The sequence below is a fragment of the Euleptes europaea genome, chromosome 9, assembly GCF_029931775.1.
Source record: "Euleptes europaea isolate rEulEur1 chromosome 9, rEulEur1.hap1, whole genome shotgun sequence".
In the NCBI taxonomy this organism is placed as follows: domain Eukaryota; kingdom Metazoa; phylum Chordata; class Lepidosauria; order Squamata; family Sphaerodactylidae; genus Euleptes; species Euleptes europaea.
In genome coordinates this window covers 58,460,003-58,474,931 of record NC_079320.1, presented here as the reverse complement: position 1 = coordinate 58,474,931, position 14,929 = coordinate 58,460,003, and positions in this window count along the sequence as shown.

The following is a 14,929-nucleotide window of genomic DNA, read 5'->3' as shown; positions in this document are numbered from 1 at the left end:
TTCTGAAGCTTCAGTATGCACAACCTGAAAAATAGATGTTTGAGGTTTTCTGTATTTGTCCTTGCCCAAGAAGAATTATTTGCAGTGCATATCTGTGCAGTGGGTAAACATGCCTAGGGCAGGATTTCATGCCCAGAAACTACCACATCCTCTGCATGATTGAAGAGAGAAACTGGTCTACAACAAGTCATTTTTTAAGGATTACAAGTCACATTTCCTTGTAGAAGCAAACTACAAACACTAAGTAATGCTATTTTCTTCAAATTTAGTCAATTATTGCTAAAGCTGAATATTTATGCTCTATATCACTGGTATTTCCTTAAAAAAAAATAAAGTGATCCACTAAACATGAGTGGATTTAAAAAATAAATAAAGTGATCCACTGAACACTAAAAATATTTTATTTTTTTAAAAAAATAAAGTGATCCACTAAACATTAAAAATAAAGTGATCCCATGAGGGCAACAGCTCCCAAACTCAGGATTGGGTGACTTTCACTCAGCTAGGGCAGGAAAGGTTAAAGGATCTGAACACCCTGGTATCGATGTTCACACATTTGTTCAAGCTATGCGCTTATCTCCCCCCCCCCCGGATGCTGAGGTAACAACTGTGATTCTTAAGTTAGACTAGTGGATGTGTTTTATCTCCTTTCTTAGATCTGCAATAGTCCTTGTGTATGCAGGACCCTAACTAGGAGCGGGGCCAAGGAGGGCAGCCCCCCCATGGCATGTAGAGGAGGAGTGGGAATTTCTGTGCCGGATAGTTCTGTCGCCCTCTCTGTATGCCACAGGGGCAGCGGCTGCCCTCCTCCTAACCCCCCCCCCCAGTTACGGCCCTGTGTATGGTATCTATTTTCCCTGTGTAATGTGCTCCAGAATGTTAAATTGTAGTGACTAAAATCTTTTCCCTTTTAAATAAAGCAGGCTGTGTTCAAAGTGTCTCCCTATGTGCCTAGCACACACAAAGAGAAGAGTGGGAGTTGAGGACCTCTGCATATGCACAGAAAGCCTTTTACCGGCACCCAAACTGCTGGTAAACAAGACAGGCTAAGCAGTTTGGTGGTGGCAGATACGAAGACCAGTGGGCCAGGTAAAACATACACACATGCCCCTACAAGCCCCTGAACTAACATGTTCATATCATGGCAGATGCAAATGCACAAAGTCTGAAGAGAGATTCTAATCCAGCCAGCCACATCAGACCTCCAAGTCAACAGGAGACAAGGAAGGAAAGCACAAACAACCATTTGATCCACAGCATTGAGTTATTTATCCAAAAGAAAGCTTGGGTAACTTCTGCATTTTTTTTTATTTTGGGGGGTGGCTATGTATGTATGTATGTAGTTGAATTAATAAATACATGAGTATCGGGATGGTTTAACATTTAAATAAAATATGTATATATGCTTTTTAGCTCGACACTTGTTTGCATTCAGAAAGTTGTTTATGAATGAACTTAACTAATCCCACATATTATTTCATTGCCAAATTTATGGAGGCATAGAGAATTAATCTCAACATTGCCTGGACTTCAACTATCCTGCTAGTAAAAGGCAGGAAAAAGGTAAAATAGTTCAAGGAATTAGAGACGTATTCTTTTGCTTATGGTTCATGCCACCATACAATTACCCATACTGTACCATAATTCAGTCTTCAGTGAGCACTAAAATTGTTTTAAGGCATAAATATTTGGAATACATTATTTAGACACAAACGTTCAGTATTTTTCTCTCTGTTTGACAACAAATGCCTGCAAGTTAATAAGACATATGATATACTTTAGTGTGGTCTTTTCATGATGTTTTATTTAAAATGTTAATGGAGCTTTTCCACGATTCTGATAATTTATTTTCGAATCACTTTTCTTTGGAATGATTCATTGTGTGTATGTACAGTAATATACGGTCAAGTCCCCTTAAAGAACATGCATCAATCCAGTTTCCTTTTTGAAGCCTACAGTAAATGCCCTCTAACAGAGCAAAGCAACATTACATAAATCATCTTATATGAAAAATTAACATGACATCAAATATTTATAAATATTAATGTGTATGTTAATATAACCAAAGCTGTAACAAACAATCATAATCTTGCCAAGTTTCCTAGGACAGGCGCCGTTGATAATGATATCCATTATCTCTGGAGGAATGTACAATTATGGAAGAATATGTGGGATGCTATATTTCTTATCTGCTCTTAAATTCCTCCATTAAACATTCTACTTTAGGTTTTATATTAATCCTTGATTCATGTATGGCTCTAATTATTCTTCGAGGCAACCACATTTGCTCTTTAGGAAATATAATTACGATTCCAAATTGCTGGAAGCCTCAATTAGTTTTGGATATAGGAATAGGGAATAAACTCCTTTTCTTCTTCATGAAATATCACAGTTATCAAATGTTTATGATTTCTTTTATCTTTGCCACAAACAATAATCCATTGCAAATTTAAAAACAAAATTTAAATGCTTTTTTTAAAATGATCTTTCTTTAGGTATCCCTTCTTTAATAATTGGTCCTTAAAAATCATGACACATGCCATCATCCTGTCCAAAATGTAATTATTTAGATTTATTTAACACCTTCTGTACTTATGTTTTACTTCAGAGGCACAGAAGCTCTCTTGCCTCTCTCATCTTGTATCTAAATCCTTTGTAAAAAGAAAGATGTTAGTGATTTTCCCTCTGGCTTATGGACAGGTCTTCAGTTTATATGCCTAGCTTAATCAGCTGGATCTTCTTACCTGGATTCCTACAGAAAGTGTTATCATTGTTGCAGGCTGAAAGTCAAGAGCTGGACATAGTGCAGCTTCTATTCCTCCTGTAGCAATAAACTGAAATGTTCAGAAAGAAGCTGGGTAAGAGGTCTATTAGCTTCTCACCTGCTAATGGTGATGGGATGCAATGCAAGTCTCCCTTCCTATGGACTGTTAAACGAATTCCATCTCCCTTCTTCCAGGTTCCCTTGCAAGTACGCCCCTAAATCTCCTCCCAGAACTCTGGAACCTGGCAAACTATTTAAGAGCAGACAGACCTTCATCCAGTTTCGGATGGAAACCATTATTAACCTTTACATATTAATATTCTGTACATTGTGGGCACTGTAATTTCCACTTATTTTATCCATACTTTTGTGAAGTCTGTAGAAGTATACTTTAGTACATCACACTATCACATATTACTTTGTACAAGTGTACCGAAGTAATGTAAAACATAACACAAAACAATAATAATAATAAGTTAAAATTATTTAATGAAATCATACATTCGAAAATAAAAGGAATCTGTTAAAACAATAGAAACTTTATATAAGTTCTTACACACTGATTCTAACATATGCACTATGTGTGTGTATGTTTATATGTATGCATGCGTGTGTGTGTGTGTGTATGCACACATTTGTAGCTTTAATTTGTAGCGTGTGAATTTTTCACTCAAAACAAAATGTTGAGGCAGTGGTAGAATGTGCTGTCAAGTCGCAGGTGACTTATAGCAACCCCACAGAAGGAAAACTAACAGTGCAATCCCATTGACTTTAATGGGCGTACCTCTGTTTAGGATTACAATGCAAGCCTCATAAAGCCACTTAATATATTCAAGGTAAAGAATTCAAACATAGGATATATAGTCTAATTGAAAAAAGTCCCCTATTTACACAGAAAAACAGGATGCAGCCATATTAGACACAATTAAGCATCACGAGGGAAAGGGTGGGTGCACTTAGCTAACCTAAAATGTTGCTGTCAGGCTTTGCTGATCATTCTGAGACCAATGTTCATACAAGCATGAATAAAAAGGGGGGAAATAGCCATAGTATATGAATGAAGGAGGGCAGCTTGATACAGAAATAAATGTTTCTTTGCACTATTATGAGAACTTTTTTCTTACATAAATGAAAGGTCAGCTTAGTTTGCCAGGATTTGGGAATGAATAAAGACCCTTTCTGGTATAAGTCAAGCATGTTTATCAAGGTGATGGTCTATTTTTGTGGGCATCTCTGTGACACTGTATTAAGCACTCCATGGTATAGCAGTCATGGGGGTATGAAAGAGCCATACTTCTCTTTTGATAGATGTTGCATGCCATGATTTGCTATCAGAAATTAGAAGAGTAAAGCAGACTACAGAAGACAAAAATAAGATGGATGGATGAAGAAAAAAAAAAACCAGGTCAATTTGCAATAAATATACAGGATTAAGAGAAACCACTCTGCAGATACTCTTTCCCATTTCCACTAATACAGATGTTTAGCTAGTCAATTACTATTATATTCTCACAGACCTATTGTTCTAATTGTACTATAATGCCTAAAGAGTCCTTAACAGTAAGGAGCAATGTTCAAGAGAGTGAGTTTTCCCAAAGTTATATGAAGGGGCCTCTTTCCCTTGGTGTGACTGACAGAAGACAGAAGGGACCGCTGCAGGCTGGAGAGAGGAACACACTTTCTGGAAGGCAAGGGCTTTTCTTCAAGAGGAGATAGGAGGCTCTGCATAAACAGTGGGAGATCTCTGTTCAAAGTAAGAGAGTCAAGAGCTCTGTTCTCACTGATTAACATGTATAATAACGATTCTCTGCTCTTTCATTTATAATTATATTTTTAATTTTTTAACTGTGGCATCTCATTAGCAGAAGTACCGTATTAGACAAAAAGATGCAGAGTCAAGTCGTGGGGATTACCTTTCATCTATCTCTGGCAATGATATTCCTGTGTAGGGTGAGAACAAAACTGATTTTGACTTTTTTGTTTCTTTCCCCCCTCCCCTCCTTCTTTGCAATTGTTTAGGCAAATAAGCTGACTATACAAAAAGTGGTTCCATTAATTCTCTCTTTAGGATGAGTAAATATTTAGAGGTCGTATGCAACACAGGATGTTTTGTGCAGCAATTTCATTTAAGGTACAGGGGACAGCTCTTTGCACACATATTCTTAACATGAATTATGGAACATAAACAGAAGATATTACTTGGATGTGATCATACAATTAGGTGGCTGTAATTCATCTCGAACATTATTAAGATGGCACCGTGCCAGGCAAAGAAAAGAAAGTGAGCTCTAATGGGCTGTACAATATTTTGGGCACATATGTGCATACAATTATTAAGATTATTATTAGAATCGCAATTTTCAAAATTTATACCTATTTACCCTACTGCAAATCAAGTCAAGGAGCTTTTGTGGCTTTAAAAAGGCAACTAGAAAAATTCACAGAGAACACATCTATCTATTATCAATAGCTACAATAGGTTAATGGAACTTTCATGTACTCAATACAAAAAACAAGATATAACTGTGACAATCATGTCCTTCTTGGAGGTCTCCCAAGACATTTGGCTGAGACTCAGCATTATATTAGATAGACTTCTGGTCTGATTCAGCATACAGCATACTTACAACTGTAAAGGAACTGTAACAATTGCTGTTTTCTCAGTTATTTCTATTCACACATGGTGTAATTTTTTTGTCCCAGGATATCTGCCCCCATTTATCTATTAAACATACATAGATTAATTCATGACCAAAGCATGTTTGGTGGAGACTCAAGCCTCCCAGAGAAAATAATAACTGCTAAAGGGTAGCCTTTGGTATAATAAACATTCGGGGGAGTAATGCCCTTGTATAGAGCTATAGCGTGGCCTCATTTGCAATACTATGTTCAGTTCTGGTTGCCATATCTCAAAAATGATATTATAGAGCTGGGAAAAGTGCAGAAGAGGGCAACCAAGATTCAGAGGTTGGAGCACCTTTCCTATGAGGAAAAGCTGAAAACTCTGGGACTTTTCCATCTAGAAAAAAGATGAGTAAGGGGAGACATGAGGAAAGTTTATATAATTATGCATTGGATGTGTGTGTGTGTTAAGTGCCATCAAGTCGCTTCCGACTCATGGCGACCCTATGGATCAGTGTCCTCCAAAATGTCCTATCCTTAACAGCCTTGCTCAGATCTTGCAAATTGAGGGCAGTGGCTTCCTTTATAGAGTCAATCCATCTCTTGTTGTGTCTTCCTCTTTTCCTGCTGCCTTCAACTTTTCCTAGCAATGCATAGGGTTGCCAACCTCCAGGTGGTGGCAGGAGATCTCCTGCTGTTACAACTGCTTTCCAGCCGACAGAGATCAGTTCACCTGGAGAAAATGGCCGCTTTGGCAATTAGACTCTATGGAATTGAAGTCCCTCCCCTCCTCAAACCTTACTCTCCTCAGGCTCTACCTCAAAAATCTTCCACCGGTGAAGAAGAGGGACCTGGCAACCCTAGCAATGCATTGGATAGAGAGAGCTTTCCCCCCCTCTCTCATAATACTAGAACTCTGTGGCACCCAACGAAGTTGTGGGACAGTAAGTCCAGGACAGACACTTTACTCGAAGTCTCATTTGAATGGCTATGGCATGAGCTGCGGGGGATGAGGTTTGCTCCCTGCTCTCTCCCACCCCTACATAGCACACCATTCTCTGCCCCCTTCTGTGGTTTCTCTGTGGTTCCTCCTGGAAGTTTCTCCTTCTCACACATCTGAGGGAATGTGCTCTGACTCATGGAAGTTCATGCTGGAATTGATGGTACCACTGGACTCTGTTTCATGTTGCTGTAAATATAACAAATGCCAGTGGCACTTTAAAGACTGATGACATGCAGTTCACTATGAGCTTCCATGCACTGCAGAACACCAGTGTGGTGTAGTGGTTGAGAGTGGTGAACTCTAATCTGGAGAACCAGGTTTGATTTCCCACTCCTCCACATGAGCGGCAGACTCTAATCTGGTGAACTGGGTTGCTTTCCCCACTCCTACACATGAAGCAAGCTGGATAGTCACAGTTCTCTCTGAACTCTCTCAGCCTCACCTACCTCACAAGGTCTCTGTTGTGGGGAGAGGAAGGGAAGGCAACTGTAAGCCGGTTTGATTCTCCTTAAAAGGTAAGAGAAAATCAGCATATAAAAACCAACTCCTTCTACTCCTTCTTCTTTTCAAGACTGATACAGCCACTCTTCTACAGTCCCCACTCTGTTCCCACTCACACACTCGGCTAGCTGTTGTGCGCAGCTTCTACAGAGAGCAGGATGGGAGTGGTCTGAGGGGAGATTTCCCTACTCTAGATTTTGTTCACTCCCACAGCACTGCTAGCATCTAGTAAGCCATGCAGGTAGGTAGCATTGTGTGTGTGGGCTCAGGATAGATGGGCTAGAAGAATGTAGTACGTAGAAATTGTGAAGGGATGTCTCAGCCAAAATGATGGCTGGCCAGGGTGGCCCATCAGCTGGGCTGTCCTGTTCCCCCTTTAGCGGTTTGTGGGGGTAAAATGTCAGCTCCAAAGTATTTGCCTGCCTCTGACCTTTCCCCACGTGGGGATTGAACCAGAAGCCTGGACATGCTGTCCCAGTGCTTTTCCACTGAGCTATGTCTGTCTGTACAATACTGTCTGCCTAGTTTTATATTGCTGGTGATAATGTCAGAGCTGCAGTGGACTTCTTAATTTTGCATCTGCCTTATTGGCCCAGTGGTTAGGTTGCTGGTCCTAGATGCGGGGGCTGAAGGTTCAAGCCTTGCTTTTGTTTTCCCTTTTTCTTTCTTTTTTTGGGGAAGGAGGTATGTGTAGGGTTGCCAACTTCCAGGTAGTAGCTGGAGATCTCCTGCTATTACAACTGATCTCCAGCTGATTGAGATCACCTGGAGAAAATGGCCACTTTGGTGATTGGACTCTGTGGCATTAAAGTCCCTCCCCTCCCCAAATCCCGCCCTCCTCAGGCTCCGCCCCAAAAATCTCCAGGTATTTCCCAACCCAGAGCTGGCAACCCTAGGTATGTGGCTTGGAGCAGGGATGGTTGCATGTGGGCAGCACTTTTACTGCCAGTCAGACCCTTGCCAGGGGGATGGGAGGGCATCCTGTTGTCTGCATGGATGCCCTTCCCCTGTGGACTATGGGGCAGACACTCAGGCTATGTCCCTCTGTTGGGGTTGCACAGTCACTGGGTCTTTCCTCTTTGTCCTGTGGTGCTCCATGGGGGGAGGGAGCTGGCATCAAGAGGCAGTGGCTGCATCAGCAAGCAGAGATTGGTTATGCCTGTGTGTACCACTCAGAGGAACATCATTGGGTACCGCTGCCTGATTGGTTGATGCTGCTGGGGTTAGACTCCAGCGAGCTCGCTATACAGTCTGTACCTTGTGGAGGGACATGTGTTGTCCCTCCTACACACTGCAGAACGTCCACAGGGATCCAACCAGCACTGCCTTACATTAGCAGCTGGTCACAAGCACCACAGTGCCCCTCAGAATTGGGCTTCCCATGGTGGAATTCACTGCCAGTGGATATAGTGATGGCCAAAGTATAGAAAGCTTAAAAAGAGTGTCAGTCAGATTCATGGAGGATGTCTAGTATGGTGAGTTAAGGGAACCCCATATACACAGGCCACAAATCTCTGAATACCAATGCTGGTGGGCGGCATCAGGGGAAGACCTTAGCCCCTGTGCCATGTTTATTGGCTCTCCAAAGCAACTGGCTGGTTGCTGTGTGACACAGTATGTTGGTCTAGATAGACCATTGGTCTGATCCAGTAGGGCTCTTCTTATGTTCTTACTGCAAATACAAATAGTTAGCACAATTAAGGTTTATATAAATGAGATGTGATCCACCTAAATCCACCTCTTTTGATTGCAACAGGATAGAGTTAAGCACGTGCTTAACTGTCTTACTGAAGTCACCGAGTGCTTTAGTTGGATCATTATATGGTATGATAGATACAACAACAGGAAGCTTCATGAAATGTGATTGATCAGCCTCCAGTTACAGTTGATAAATTCAGGGCCAACACTACATGTTGTGTGCAGATTCATGTAGCATTCTCCTGATTTTTTTTAAAGGTCTCAGCAGGGCCGTTCGTAAATCCTGCTTACTAGGTTGGGCTGCCACTCAGGTAACGCTTACAATAAATTAATAGAAAACCACTGTTGCCACACCCAGTACGCACGCATTGTTTTTGTGTCTACTAATAGTTAGCATCAGAAATGTATGAGTTGAATAAGAACAGATGTTTTTAAGTTCACCTAACCCACTTCTCTTGGAAAAAACTGCAGTGTTTTAAAACTTAGTGTTTTCAAGGCCAAGCATAAAGTGTTAATACAATGCATTGGGCCATTTAAGGGGAAAACCCTTCCTAAAATATGGTTCCCCAAACCACAGGTAGCTCTAGCCTTAAGTAGACTACATCTGTATGTGACACAGTTTCAAAAACCCAATAAGAACCTACCAGGAGCAATACCCATGCAGCCACCTGAGATCTATATATGAGAACATATTACACTAGATACTAATCTGAAGATTAAAACACTGGTGCCTTGAAAAGTGGCAAAAATAAATTGAAACTAGTCTGTAACATCATAGTGGGCACATAAATCATAAGGAAAAGTAATTCTTCTGAACAAGAAAACTTTGCAGTTAGACTATGTGGGCTTTAGATGTTAAAATTCATGTCCTTGATGATCTAATCAAGTTCCCCTGACACTATGGTCTTTTCTAGCAGCTTCACAATGAAATTCAGATTTTGACACTGATCAAAATTCAGTTGTCCCCTACAATAATTTACTCTCTTTAACTGATTGGAATTGCTTTGTAAACTCCAGGAATGGTTTTAAGCAAATTTTGACAAGAATACACAAGCTGGAGTCTTGTCACTCTCTCTTTGTTTTATGCGTGGTATGAATTGTATAGATTCTGCAACAAGTTTCATTAGTCCACTTTGCCACAAATGTATTTACATTTCCTTTCTTGCTCCTTGTTTTTCACATATTTTCCGCATAGTCTGGTAGTCATCTTAAAGGTTTTCCAAATTTAAGACCCCTTGTTTTGTTGTTTCCATTTTGTAATTAATAACCTTCCTTTTTAACGGGTTTCCTCTGTATAATTCATGAAAAGGAAACATTTATTTATTGGCTGCATTTACTGCCCATTCCTCACCTTTAGGCGGCTGGGGATGGCGAGATTGAGGTGCTGCAGCGGCACCTCCAAAGCAGTTTCACAGCCACTGAAAGGTTAAAAAAAGTCTTTTAAAGGCTTTTTTGGGGGGTAAAAATAGGGCTTTTCGCCCCATAGAGAACAGCGATGCTGAGCCTGCTAAAAAGCAGTTGCAGCAACGCCATTCTCAATGCCGGCGTTCTGGGCCGAATGGGGACAGGAAGCTGCTTACAAGCAGCTCTGCCCCCTGGCATGCCCCAGGAACGCCCCCAGGTTGCCGGCATGCCCCCCGGAACACTAGCACGGGGATTTGCGCCGGTGGGATGCCAGCGAAAGGCCCAGCTGGCATCCCTGCGCAGCAGTGCCAGGAGATTGGCATCCGGGCTTTCCCGCCGGAGCTGGGGCCACTCACGGTGGCATAAGTAGCCTGGGAGCTGGTGCGGGGGGGGGGCAATGCCGGCGCAGCCCATTCCTGGCCTCCTGAGGATTTTCATCCTTGAAAGTCAGGAAGGGGCTGTTATAATCTATATTTCTCCCCCTTAGTGGGGACCCAAAACAGTTTATATTGTTCTCCTCCATTTTATCTTCACAATAACCCTGTGAGGTAGGTTAAACTGAGAGAGTGTATGACTGACTCAAAGTCACCCAGCAAGTTTCCATGGTAGAGTGGGCATTCAAACCTGGGTCTCACAGATCCTGGTCCAACATTGTAATGACTACATCACCCTGGTTCTCTCTCATTCAGAAGCTATACAGCAAGACTTATTTTGTATAAATATTTTAAAACATTTAAAGAGAACGTGGACTTACTTTCGCATTGATCAAAATATAAGAATAAAGTAGGCACTTACCCTTTAAAATATTTAATCTCAAGGCAGTTTTTATGAGTCCAAAAGTACAACCCTGATTGCAATAAGTATAATACTATACAAAATTAAGTCTACTGGGATTATTATGTCCCTTAATAATTAAAAATAATTCTTACAGTAGTTGTCCAGGAACTAGCTGAATCCTGAATCAATATTGTATTTATGAATTGCACAGTATATTAAAAGTACTAATTTTTAATACGGAGCAATAAACAGGATCATTTCCCTGATGACTCTGACAAATAAATTTATATAGATTTACATATGGGAGCCCCCTCATCGAATCCCATTAGTAATCATCACATTCACAAAAAAGCTTGACACAGCTGTACCATTTTTGATACTTTTATAACCCCCTTCCCCGGAAAAAACAATCGTTTCAATCACAGGAATTTCTTATGAGAAAAATAAAGATTCTCAGTGGTTACATTTGAGACAACTTGAATGTGCAGAGGTCAACTTCACAGTGGTCATATGAAGATGTAGTATAGCAGAGGTCAGGTAAATCTGTCCGTAAATGGAGAGCCATTTTGTATTTTTTTAATAATATAAATGTGCATTTGTTTCTGCTAATGGATTTAGCATAAAAGAAACGTAGGGAGGGAACCTCAGACTACCATTCCCCATTAATATTAACATTGGCTTCAGTCACAGTGTAACAGTACTGTACCAGCTAAGAAGTTATTATGGAACAAGCTACTTGTGCTCTGTTGGCAAGTGGTTTTGCTTAAAATATCTGCGTTGTACCATGCTGTTATTTAAACTGCTAAGAATGTACAGAAACTTTGCATCAGGAGTCTTTGACTATGGGAAGCTGTGAACTTGACATGCAAGGAATACATTTATTTTAGCTACAACAGAACGCACAAAATTAAATCAGTGATCCTTGACCTGAAAGTACTTATATTGTCCCTGGAACATTCATACAAGGAGGAATCAGATGCAATCTCTTCAAAATCTGATTTACAAAAAACAGATGAAAGTATCCGTGTGTTAAGTAGGGACACTACGATAAATAGAATCCTAAACAGAGTTGTACCCATTTAATCCCAATTCGGGTCCAGTAACACTGTAAAGGCCAAGAAAATTTATTTCAATTGACTTAGGACTTTCCTACATGTTTTTTCCAGGCGTTTCTGGCCCCACACGGCTTTGGTTTATGCCCTGATTTACATACGCATTTTTGTGCCTTTAGTTGTTGCTCCAGCTTTTTTGTCTCTTCCCCCCCTCCACCCCACTCCGTTTTTGTTTCCAGTTGAGAACACTTTTATGCTGATCTTCTTCTGGAAGCCAATTTGGAGTCATCTTTTTCCTTGTGCATAATATTTCTGTTGGTCTTCTTTGTTCTGCTCACTCCCACCCACCTCTAGCCCACCTTTTCAATGATTGGACTGTCACCGTCATCAAACCACTCCTTCTCCTCTCCCCTGCTCTGAAAGTGAGTGGTTTCATCTATTTTTAAAAGGCACTAAAACATTGGTATAGCGATATAATGTTGTAATGATACTTTAAGCAGGTTCGCTGAATTCCCAACTTTATTTTTTTTTAAGTCTCTATCCCCCTTGCAGAGATACAAGGAAAAAGGCATATCTCCATGAGGGAAGGGGTAGAAACTGACTAAAAAAGAAAAGAAAAGAAAGAAACCTGGGAATTCAGAGAATCTGCTTAAACTATCATTACAGTACTATATCTATATATCAATACTTTAGTGCCTTTAAAATATGCAGCCATGATATCGATATATTGATATAAGCATGCACAAAAAATAAAAGTTTTTTTTTTTTTTGCTGTGATGGCATTGATGATTATAGCACCCTCTCTTCTAAATCCTTATTATTTAAGATACATACAGGGAAAAAATAAACTGACTCCACAACTGAAAAGGCAGAGGGGAAAGCAGACGTGCAGAAGAACAATGCTCAAACCAATTTCAGTGTGTGTGGATCAACTGCTAAGAAAATCAGGAGTAAGTTGAGCGTGCGGAAAAGCCTTTAGAGGGATGTGACTCTGTTTAGGATTGCACTGTCAACGTATTCAATAGCATAGCTCTCAACATTGTAGCTCAGATACTGTATTCATCTCCACTATTTTTAAGTAAAGGAAAATCAAAAGACAGAAAATTATGCTCATATAGGTCCTGTTCATGGCACAATATTCATGCTTGTAATTTATCTAATGGTGGGATCATGTGTGCACTTACTGGTGAGTAAGTTCCACTGAACTCACTGACATTTATTTTCAACAATACATGCACAGGATCAGGCTATAAATTACAGATTGTACTAATACAATACTCCAACTCTTGAGACCTTGCACAGTTACAAAGCAAAACCTACCCAGGAGAGAGAAAGGACATAGAATTTCATTTATTTCATATCAAATACAGTATTAAAATGCCCCCAAAGGAAAGCATTTATTGACTTCTCATATGCTCTTGAGTAGGCAATGATTCAAATGAAATACCACCTGGCTCCTCCGGATTTCTTTAAACAGATACATATTTGCAACTCAACTTTAAATACTATTGCTTATTATGTATTAATTTATTTTAGTGACTAAATGAAAATTGGTGAATATAGGGTGGTATGTGTCATACACCTGTGAAAACATAAAGCCATAACTACTGTTAATGTAACTGTATTTAAATATCTGTGACTCTGTAAGAGAAGAAAATTACATCTTCAAATGTAGTGAAAAATTGTGTCAAATGTATTGGCTTGTTACGACTTGTATCTCAGTCATACTTCTTACTAAAGGATGATGAATGGTGTACAGTTTTAATATGATATAATTATTTTACAGTAGGAAACTATGATGATTCACCTAGATTTGCTACAGCAATTGTCTTTATCCCACCCAATCTTTTTTACTTTCCTTTATTCATAAAGACAGAATTCTTATTGTACTCATGTCAAACATATCAATAATATGAAATGGAAATTTTTAAATAGGTGAAACATTTCAAAATTTGGTAGACCCGTGATATCAAATGTAGATGAATGGCTAAGGAATGGTTAAAACGTTTTAGCATAGCAAGTTAGATATATAAGAAGAGTAATGGTTTTTAATACCACAGAAGAGGTTCCAATAGATATACAGAAAATAGATGTTTCATATCAATTAGCATTTACACATTTTGTAAGCTAAAGTAAAATATGATTTTCATTATTTCAGTAAAATTAAAGAATGAGTATTCAGTAATATCTTTAAAATTTCATATAGCCCCGGCTAGTTTAGGCATGCTAGACGATTTCAGCATAATTAATTTCTATGCATGCATCATAAGGATACTTACAGTCATAGCAATATTTTTCTTTTAAATGTGAATCTAAGGAAAATATTAATAGCGTGTTTTATTTTTATGTAAGCCATTATTACAATTTACTAATGAGAAACCTGACATGCTATTTCCTATGGCTTTAATATAAGCTACATATTCGAGTGTGTCTATATTACAATTACCTTACCTCTGATCTTACAAACAGCAAGTATAATGTTTACAAAAGCTCAGAGATTTGTAGGATGCCATATTCATGGCATCAAAGCAAAAGGGTAAAAGGTAATTTGACCTCTACTGGACCTGCTGTAGAGAAACCCTTTGCAGTCAAAGACCCATATGAATTCAGGCTAGGAGGAGCAAAATCAAAATAACATTCTTCAAAATATCTTTAGCAGTTGGAGGCTTTCAGCAAGACAGTTTCATGCTGTTTTAGGACCTGAATATTTCCCCTGGTTTTTATACCAGTGTAACAACATTAATTTCAATAGAATTCCTGCAGCTAAAAAGAGAATGGCTTTGAGGTGAATCAAACCCTGAGTTTGAAAGAGAATGCATACTCTGTTTAATCAAACAACTGTTTTCTAGAAAGTTGGGGGGGGGATTGTTGTGAGCAGCAGAGAGCCACAAAACACTGTAGAACCTGAACATAAAGTACATCTCTCTCATTCTTCATTGGCTTGGCTTGCAGCTCTCAATGTTAATCACTTTTAACCAGATTTTTAAAAACCTTAGAAATTAATGTTCTCTCAGATAATTCCTAGGTCTTTATATTGTATCGGTGATTTGTATGTTCTCTACACTTTGTCATCCTATTACGGCTGCTGATGGGCTTTCAGAGCTATTT